This window comes from Gavialis gangeticus, unplaced genomic scaffold (genome assembly GCF_001723915.1).
Source record: "Gavialis gangeticus isolate Ggan-Ray unplaced genomic scaffold, GavGan_comp1, whole genome shotgun sequence".
NCBI classification, from domain to species: domain Eukaryota; kingdom Metazoa; phylum Chordata; order Crocodylia; family Gavialidae; genus Gavialis; species Gavialis gangeticus.
Window position 1 is genome coordinate 16,856,425 of NW_017729029.1, and position 10,459 is coordinate 16,866,883.

A 10,459-nucleotide genomic window follows, 5' to 3' on the forward strand; every position below is an offset into this window, starting at 1 on the left:
AGTGGAGATGCAGTGTATGTCCATGGAAGGAGTTTTTCTGTTGGTGCAGCTACAAAGGATGCATTGTACACCACCCTGGCAAGAGCCCCCTGTTCCTTTGGCACAGCCTCAGCCACACCAGGGGTTTTGCTGACTTGGTTATGTCAGATAGGTAATGCTATTTTTTCACACTCTTAGCTGATGCAACAGTGTCAGTGGGACGTTGCAGCACAGACTTGGTCCTATATAAATGCAAGTATCTCTTTCCTGTCAAAAAGAGAATGGAATAGGTCCTTAGTGGGTGTAAGTGTGTGGACCCAAAGTGATAGAGAAATGTCAGTTTACAAACACTGAGGATGTTGCCCACAGCTAGTGACATAGTGGAGCCAGAGGCTCCTTCAACTGGTTATGCCAATCTGTTAGGTTTGGAAGCATTATGGTGAGTTGGCCACCAGTACTAGTGTACTGCTATGTGGTGAATTGTATCAGACCCCAGGCCTGTCCTAGCACCTTCCACCCATCAGATGCATGACTCATGATGGTACTACAGTAGTTGTCCTTAAAAATTGACATTTACCTTGTCTAAATGTCCTAGCAACTGTAGACAGTGCAAGGTTTGAGAAGCTTCTTTTTACCACCTAAGTGGCAGTGTCCAGAAATACCCACTGGAAAGAGAGCTGTGTGATTGTTGAGGTTTAACATTGTTCTTCTTCTGAAATTACATGCCAGATCTGTGTGAGCCAAACCAGCAGGTGGGCTAGAGAGATTTGAAGCAGAATGTCTTGTGTGTTTGTATTTGTATTGGCAGAGAAATCAATGCTGAACTTTGTGGACTTCAGGAAGAATACTATTTTCCACCCCCATCCTTAGCTAAGGACTTTGAATTTCCTTTGCTAAGGAATGCTTGCTGTTTGGAACAAACAAGCTTTTCTGAATGAGGTGATCAGAGAGATCCAGTAAGAGAGAGATCCAACTTATGGACTTCCCAAACAAACAGTGAGTTGGATTATTTTTTAACTATGTTTTGAATTATGGATTTCTATGAACAAAAAACCTTGTGACCAAAATTGCATTAATATTGACAGCCATGTTGATTCAGGGGATCATATCAACAGCCATTCTCTTCAGGGGATGTACAGAGTGGGGGGAGATGGCATTGATGGCAGCAGTCCCCAGAGGAACAGCTTCAGGCACTGCCAGAGTAGCTAGGCAGGTGCAGAGTGCCAGACAGGGGTGGAGAGAATTTATCTCCTCACACTGGGGGATCTCACGGCACACTTGCATCAGTCTTGTGGCATACCCTTTAGGAATCACTTTCTTAAGCTTCTCTGCTTCCTGCTCCATCAAAGGACAGAACCCAGTACGCTTTGGAAATTGTATCACATCTGTAACCCAGCCTGACTCCTTGGTAAAATCTGTGTGTCTGGAGACATCATGCTAAGACATCCCTTCCAGGCTTTGACTGGGATTTGTATGTAACATAAGAAAACACACTTTAGGGAGAGCTGAACAGGTCACCGCAAAGCAGGAGGGCCTGGGCAATAATCCACAGCAGAAGAGCCATGATAAATAGGGTGCTCCTTGTTCTAATGAAATGCCCATTAAGGTCAGTGGCAGCATCTCTGAGCAGCACTAAACTGGAATGATGGAGGCAGTAAAACTAAAAATGAGCCGTAATATTAATGTGGATAGTAAATTAATCGGGTGCTTCCATGGACTAAATCACCCTGTTGACTATAAAAAGCAGCTCCTATCGGCTTTATCATAGGGTTTAATGTCTAGCTAATATCTCTGAACTTTATTCTCTTTAACAGGGAAGGGAAAAACCAATGCAGAACAAAAGGAGATCGGTTATCCACCAATGGGCAAAGTCTTTTTTTTTTCTTCCTTCTTGCAAATAAAGGGCTGAGTAAGGGATTGAGTCATCATGAGGCCCAAGGAGAGGTAGGAGGGGGTAAGTTTGGTACTGAAAGCCTGAGTGCCTGCAGTATGATTTTTGCGTTGGCAGTTTTTATGACTGGGGGGCAGTAAGGAAGTTTATAATGGGCTTCATGGGGATTCCCATGAAGCCCATTGCTAGCGGGAAGGCCTTTTAAGGGGACTGAATCAAGCCAAAAAAACTGATCTTGTTCCCTTAGCTCAATGGGAAAGACCTGGATGTCTGGGGAATGGAACTGGTGAAAATGGTTCCCCATGGGGTGAGGGACACAGGAAAGCAAGCCAGGCAGCAGCTGCCGGCCATCAAACTCTGGATCTTTGGCATGTGCCTGTGCCAACTTGACATGGTCAGTACCTGTCTCTTTCCCCACATCCCTGTCCCCTGGTGCATCACTCATGGTTAAGGACACAGTGATGGATGTCCCTAGAAAAGAGCCTTGTGTTGCCCAGGTGATATGGCACAAACTTTGCTGAGCATGGCCAGGTCTCTGACTTAACAGTTACTGTGATTCATGGTACAACTGAAGGGATCTGCTTGCCAGGGCTCCACAGAAGGCTGGTAGTGTCGTTGCTGATACGTCCCAGCGGTCTGTCTCCTGCTTGCGGAGACCATTTGGGTTATGCCTGAACTTGCCCCATCCCTGTGACAGTAGATTGAGAGCAGTGGGTGGTGGCTGATGTGTCTTGTGACATTTTGTTTTCTCTAGAGGAGGCAGGTCATGTAGACTTTTCTGTCCTCTTCATTCTGGGTGCCCTGGGGTCCTTGGCACCAGGCTATGTTGTTTTGAGAGTTAGTTTTTTTGGCACAGGTGCTTGCTCCTCTGTTCTTAGCTGGGTCCTCATTGCTCAACCTTTTATTGAACTGTGGACTTGAGTTATGAGGACTGGACTGTAGTCTAAGATTTCCTAAAAGCTGGGGATGCTGGCCCTGGAGTCTCACTTAACAAATTCTGTCTTGCTTTAAAGTTATATCAGTCACCTTTTTCTCACCCCATTGTCCCATATGCTCTTCTGTTTACTTCTTTGCTTTTCTTGGTCATGTGTCTAAATAGGCTGACTTCTCTCTGGTAGATATTGTGAGAGCAGCTTGGGATGTGCACAGTCTCTGAGTAGGGCCAAGGTGTCATTCCTAGGTGTAGAGAGGTTTGGTCTAAGCACATATCTGGGTGGTGGTAACTCTTACAATCCCTGCTCTGACACTGACTCCCTCTTGGGCCTAAGACAAGGCACATTATTGCTTCACTTCATTTCCTTCATGTACAATTGGAGTCAGAGCCAATTTTCTTTTACCCACCTCACCAGGGTGTAGCGAGGATGATTAATAAAGTGCTAGGCATTGTTGTTACTGCAGTCCTACCTCCCTGAACAATTATACAAACAAATTATATTAGGCATATTCATGCAACTTACTGATTTCACTAACAGGTTTGGCGTCTGAATTGTTCTTTTCATTGCGTTTAGCAAAATGAGTATATGTGGTCAAAAATTGTCCTCTCAGAGTCCTTGCATGTCACATCCCTGGATAGGTGTGATGCTGCCACCTAGTGGTTTCTCATGAAGTGCACACAAGTGTCATGATGTGTTAGGTTCTTGGGAACCTCTTAAAAAGAGACTGGAGAATTTGGAGTGATTTGGGTGGGGAATTTCACGATAGTTTATTAAAAATTTTAAAAAAGGAATTAATTTCTGTCTCTGACCTAAATGGAAGGAAATGTTTGAAAGCTCTGTAAGGCTTTGAATTCTAGAATTCATTGACTTAAGTACTCAGAAGTGTCCACTCACTTATTTGGGTTACCTCTGGTTTTGGATGTTCGACAGGGAGCCTCTAGAACCTGTGTTGTTTTGGAGGAAGCTGAGCACCCGTTGTTGCTGCTGACCTCATTTGGAGCTGTAGATGTTTAGCACTTTTTAATTATCAGGCCCATGGAGCACCCAAACTTGAAACACCGTAAATGAGTGGAAACATTAAAATATGAAGGCCAGTGTGTATAGGTTTCAGTCAGTTGGGAAGTTAAGACTATTCTTGGTCTTAGGGTATGCAGTCAATGCAGAGTCAATCTAGGCTTTCAGTCAGGTGGGTAACTTGCCCACTTTGCAGTATGGACATAAGCTAATAAGCTTGGAAACCCATAGTCGTCCAGTGCTTTTCCTCAGTTCCTCCTAAGCAGTAAATTTCCTGCAATCTATCTTCTCCCTTGTTCTGCACTAGAAATCAGCTGCTGCCAGTTTGTGAATACTAGCATTCTACATTTCTGTTGTGCTTTCATAATGTTTGAACAGAGATGGTATCCAGAAAGCCAGGATCTCCCACATGATGAAGAACAACTCCAAGAAGTTGTGACAAGGAGAGAATTTACCCTCTGGGACCTCAGTGAAGAAAGACTATCAGATCCTTAAAAAACCAGAAGTCCCTGTCTGACAGCTCACTGGAACTGTATGTTACTTGGTCCTGCCCTGAACTTGGTGCATGTGCATACTGTTACACATGCATTATTACCCTGGGTGGTATATAAACTTGTCTGGAGGTCGTGGGATGGGAGGACGTAGAGTGGATACTGGGAGCATAGCAACTGCTCTAAGATGTGGAGCGCAGCTAGGATTCCTAGCCCTCTCCAGAGAAGAGATGGAGGAACTGGTTTCTGGAATGCAGAAGAGGGGGCTGCACTGCAGCAGTCAAATAAAATGTGAGCTGTTGTTTTTAAGTGGGCTATTCCAATGTAAGGGCCACCCTTGCCTGTTGATATCCAATCTCTTTACTGTTATGAGGGCTGTCATTTACTGTTGGGTGCATCTTCTCTGCAAAGTTCAGTTAAAGGTGGAAGAGCTTCTATCTTCCCTGACCCCACTACTTCTCTCCTTCAGCCAGATGCAATTGCAGATGGATTGCAAGCAGGAAATGAATTTGAACAGGCAAGCAGTGATTTATTGTGGCACTTGCTGCTGTGTGCATGCAAAACAGAGTTAGCAGCTTAATCCAATCAGTGCCTGCAAACACAAGCACTATGTGCCTTGTCTCACATTGGCACTAACATTAGAGCATTTTTAGAGGGTGACTAAATACTGAGCCCACTGTCTGACCTGTGGTGATATTAAATCCAGAGCACTCATGAAGTTTCCTGGTGCTATGGGTCTAGTGTCTGGTTACCAACTAAATAGTCATTGCTAAGGTCCATCCAGTAGGGCTGGTTCTGTGCTGCTTTGTCATAATTCAGCATCCTATTCATGTTGGCTCAATTTTAGGCTGCTCCTGGGTAATGGTGCAGGAGAACATTTCATATAGCAGGAGCTCCAAATGGGCTGTAAAATTTCTCGGCAGAGCAAACTTGCCACCATCCCCCTTGTAGCTCACTACTGCTGTCCAGTCATTAATCTGCCCATCAGTTGCCAGGCAACTAAAAAGCTTCTTGGCTTAGACAGATGGTTTTTCCCATAGGCTTAGAATAGCTACACATTCTTGCACTCTGGGATGCAAGCAAGCTCAAGGCTTCCTGTACTACCGTAGCCTGCAATAATGATAAGAGCATCACTTATAAAAGCTCCCTGGCCCACCCCACCCACACAACCATCCCACAAAAAAAATTTAAAAAAATAATTATGAAGCACTGCTATAGTCTTGGTGACAAGAAACTGGAATGACTCAGCTTCAGAGCAGAAAGCAGAGATCAGAGGAGGATGAATTCAGGCAGATAAAAGGTACACCATTTCCCTCGCTGTGATGCACACAGTTAAACAGGGAAATCTTTCTATTTTTCCATCCCTGGACAAAATAATAATGTAGTAGGTTTGGAGTGTTACTGTAGCCATGATGGTTCAGGAAATATGTGAGAAGCAAGGGTTTTTTAGTGATATTGTTCATTGGATCATCTGGATAGTTGGGAGAGATGCAACATGAGCTTTTGGGTACAAAGTGTTCTTCTTCAGAAGAATAACAGGTAGTTCAAGTCCATATAGCTCTATTTGGGGTGAGGCATTCACCTAGGAGGGCACTGACTGGCAATGAGGGGAGCTAGAGGCCAGCCCGTGCTCCAGTAACAAGATTGATTTCCTATAGTCCAAACAGGGTGTAGCTAGGGCCTGCTGGTCTTTAGTCAGCCAAATGCACATTGTGCCACCTTTGTGCACTTACTGAGTAAATCAAGAAACCTTCTGCCAAGTATTCCTGTGTCAGGGCTTCATGAATGAGGATACAGAAACCCCTCAGATATCCACATTATTGGGCAGAAGTAATGTTCCAGCTTGACCAAATCTGAAAATGTAGATCTCTGGAATCCCCTGGCATCAAACCACCACTGGTGCATCCTTTAAAATTGTCTGCGCACTTGCAAACAGGTGAACCAAAGCCTGCACAAAGGTGGAGCAGCATCCATTCCAGTTTACTTGCTCAAGAGCATCTGTGCAAGCAGTGGTGTCAGCAGAGTTCAGGAGCCCCATTTGCTCAAAATCTGCTATTATTCCGGGGGCATTAACATTCTTCACCACCTCCACGGGGAAGAATCAGTGCTATCACCGCTGGGGCATATTCTGTGGCTCCTTGACCCCATCCTATCTGCTTCCTATTGCCCAAAGGACAATTGCTATAATGCCAATAGGACAATGCCATTATCCTCAGTTGGATCCGTGCCCTGCTGCTGGTTGGAACAGAGGCTGCAGCCACAAGTCGAAAGCATGCCAGATTGGAAGTGGTTCACTTTACTGAGGTACAGAATACTTCAGCCTGGGGACCTGGAAAGGATAGACCAGTCCTTCCACAGCACACCCTGAAAGGATTCATAAACCATTGTAGCCAAGGAACCATAGGGCAGACTAGACCCCAGTGAGTGGCACTGAGGGCTCAGCACCCAGGTGTGAGCATCCACACTACAAAGCCCTCTCCATTCTTCTGTGTCCTCAGTGGGCATGCTCCACTGATAGTTAAGGTGGATTTTAAGGGTTGTCCTTCCCTCTCTTTATATCTTAAATTGTGGCTTGCACCAAAGTACTGTGCTGCATGTTTCAAAGGCAGAGTCCTTCTAGGAACCAGTTTGCAGAATACTTTTTCTCCTGAAGTGATTGGCTCTCATTATGGACAGTTGAGACAGGAAGTAAGGCTCAGAAATATGGGAAGTCAAGAACAGAAAGTTGTGGGGTTGCTGTTTGTGGATTTCTTTTCCTTGCAGCCTGCAGAGCCCAGGTGAGTTCCAAAAACCCTGTAAAAGGGCTGGACTGGGCAGTGAGTCTGGACTGAGTTGTCCCCAGGCCTTGTTCATGAGAACTCCCAGCATGTGTAGGACTTTTTGCTAGGGGTTGAGCATAGTGATTTTCAGTGTAGAGGGTTAGCACTTTAGTAGGTTAGGGCTTGAGGCTGGCCTTCTGGGTGACCCTAAGTAGCAGTATAGATATAGCAGAGTTTTTGTACTTGCCTATGTGTGTCTGGGGTCATTGGTGTGGTTCTTTGTGCTAAAATGCTCCAAGATTCTTTCTCAGTTAGTTGTGGGAGAACTTGTCTGTCCTTTAGAGAGAATTACAGGAAGGCACTAGATGACTATCAGGACTCAAATGATTTAGCCTGCTTCCAAACTGCAGTGGGTGGTTTCCAGTCCAAGAGAAAGGAGCCCATAGGTAGTAATCTGCTCCCCCAGCCAGGTGAAATCCTCAGACAATTGAAACCTGTACTAGAAAGAGCCCCTATTCTTAAAGAGATCTTCCCAGAACCACCCATCCTAGCCTTCAAACAAGCACTGACCTTCACTAACCTCATCACCAGAAGCAAACTTCCTCAGGCCCAGAACACACGGAATGTATCCAGACCATGCCATGACAAGGAATGCAAAACCTGCCAACACATCTTTACCATCCCCACAATTTCTACACCCCACAACAGAACCATCAGCATCCCCGCATCTTACAGCTGCACCTCCAGAAATTTAATATATCTCATCCAGTGCACCAAATGCCCTGATGGAAAATACATAGGAGAGACCAAACAACAACTGCACACCAGAATGAACTCACACTGGAAATCTATCAAAGACAAGAATACCCAATTACCTGTGGGGGCACATTTCTTAAAAGAAAACTACTCTGTCCCCAGTCTCTTAGTTCTAATCCTCAAAGGAAATTTACAAAACACTTCTCAGAGATGAGACTATGAACTTCACTTCATCAACCTCCTGGGTACAAAAAATCATGGACTAAATATAGACTTTGGATTTATGACGCATTATAACCTGCCTGACATCTGACTCCCCAGGTACCTCTCCACTATTTAACTGCTATATTCATCCCCCTTCTCCCCCATCCCACCCAGCCTGTCTTTCACCCACTGACTCCTCAGTTTAGATCTTCACTGACTCCCTGTCCTGCATGCATACCAGCCCAGCCTCTGGCTTCATTCCATCCAGGAAGAGCACACACCAACTGCAGAGACTTCCTCAGCCTGACCAAGGGTTTTTAAACCTGAAAGCTTGCTAATTTTTTTTTCCAACTATTTAAGTTGATCTAATAGAATATATCAGATTCACCCAAAGAACCTTGTCTTTCAGAAGCATTACACTCACTGTAGAGCACACAAAACCAGGGCTGAGATTCAAGCCCTGTGTGGCTGTTCAGGTCAGGATTCAAGTGTTTGCACTGGGAGACTTTGATTTCTGTTTTAAATGAGGCAATTTAATCTTTCGTGTGTTAACTGTGAGCACCCCCAGAGAGCTGAAGGGAAATCAGTAATGGACATCAGTTCATTTTCAGCCAGGGGGGTTGTATTTGTTTGCAGGATTTTTTTAAGATTCTCCCTGCAGGAGACACTCGTATCTGAGGTAGAGAAAGAGCTGTGCTTTCCAGTACCATTGCTCCCATGGAGGAGCTGTGAACAGTAGTTTGTGTTGTATTGGCTTGACTCATTGTGGGGACAAATAGAAGTATGTGGTCTCATTCATATACTTCTCCCTTTTGTTCCTTCAGATGCGGATGCCTAGACCTCCCCAGCTTACTTGTTTCCACCTCTGTGTGTAGGGCCCTCTGCTCTTTCTGCAGTGTTTAGTAGGACTCGGGGGAAGGAGGGGGGACGGGTTCCACAGGAGAGCAGGCCAAGTGACTTCATTGGCTACATGAGCACTCAGGTTTGCCTCATTTTGCTTAGGCTTCTGGAGATACGGAATTTGCCCTGGGCATGGTCATAGGGTTCAGAGAGAAACTAGCACAGTTACTCCTATATTAGTAACTTGATAGGTGGAATAATGTTTCCTGCAGGTTTATGTCTCAAGGTGCCAGTTTGCCTCAGCATGTGCAATGACTGCAGGCTCCATGGTGGTTCCTCCTATGTCATCATGAGTGCCTTCTGTGACCCGCCTCCCTTGTAGGCACTAGCTAAAAGAGGAGGGCTGGAAGCAGCAGCAGGGAGAAAGACATACCAGGTGAGGGGGCCAGGGGCAGCTTGCAGGGGGAATCTGGGTCTTGCTCCATTCTAAGTCCCATTCCTTGCCCCTAAGAGAAGAGTTTTTCTACCTAGCCCAGTATCTCCTTATTGGTCACAACGTTGAGGAAATGAAGCAGTTCTTGGGGGACATTTCTGGCTCAGAATTTCATTGAGGGGCAGGGGGGTGCTATTTGCTGTCTCCTCCATTGTACATCTCCTGTATGCTGAAAGCCTTATGACCAACCTAAAATCTCATTCCATACTCTTCCAGCTTTAAGAGCCTTGGATAAAGATATTCTGTTAATGCAGAACCTTTCATGTAATGATTTAATTGTCTTCCTTTGGCCTCTTTCTTTCTCTCAATGTTTACCAGGTCTGGTCTGTACTGCAGTACTCCTTTTGACAAACATCTGAGTTCTTTATTCAGACTTTGGTCCAAATAGATGAGCAGGAGGCTAGAGAGAAAGCACTGGGAAGTAGCCTATCTACTGATGCAACACACCATATAAATTAGACTTCTAGGCTGATTCATTTTCCTGCTGTTCACATCCTGAGCCTCTACAGCTTCAGCTAGATATCCAGGTTTTCCAGCTAAGACCTGTCTCATGGTTTCATAGCTGGTAGGGTCGTAAGGGACCTGAGCAGATCATTAAGTCCGACCCCCTGCCATGGCAGGAAAGAGTACTGGGGTCAAATGACCCCAGCAAGGTGTTCATCTAACCTCCTCTTAAAGACCCCCAGGGTAGGAGCCAGCACCACTTCTCTTGGAAGTTAGTTCCAGATCATAGCCGCCCTGACCATGAAGTAGCGCCTCCTGATATCTAACCTAAATCTACCCTCTGCCAGCTTGTAACCGTTATTCCTGGTCACTCCTGGTAGTGCACAAGGGAACAGGGACTCCCCCAATGCCTGCTGGTCCCCTCTGACTAGTTTGTAACAGGCCACTAGATCCCCCGTCAGCCTTCTCTTTTGGAGGTTGAACAGGTCCAGGTCCCGTAGCTTCTCCTCACAGGGCCTGCCCTGCTGCCCCCTGATCATGTGAGTGGCCCCCCTCTGGACCCTCTCCATGTTGTCCACATCCCTCTTGAAGTGCGGTGCCCAGAACTGGCTGCAGTACTCCAGCTGCGGCCTGACCAGTGCCGCATAGAGGGG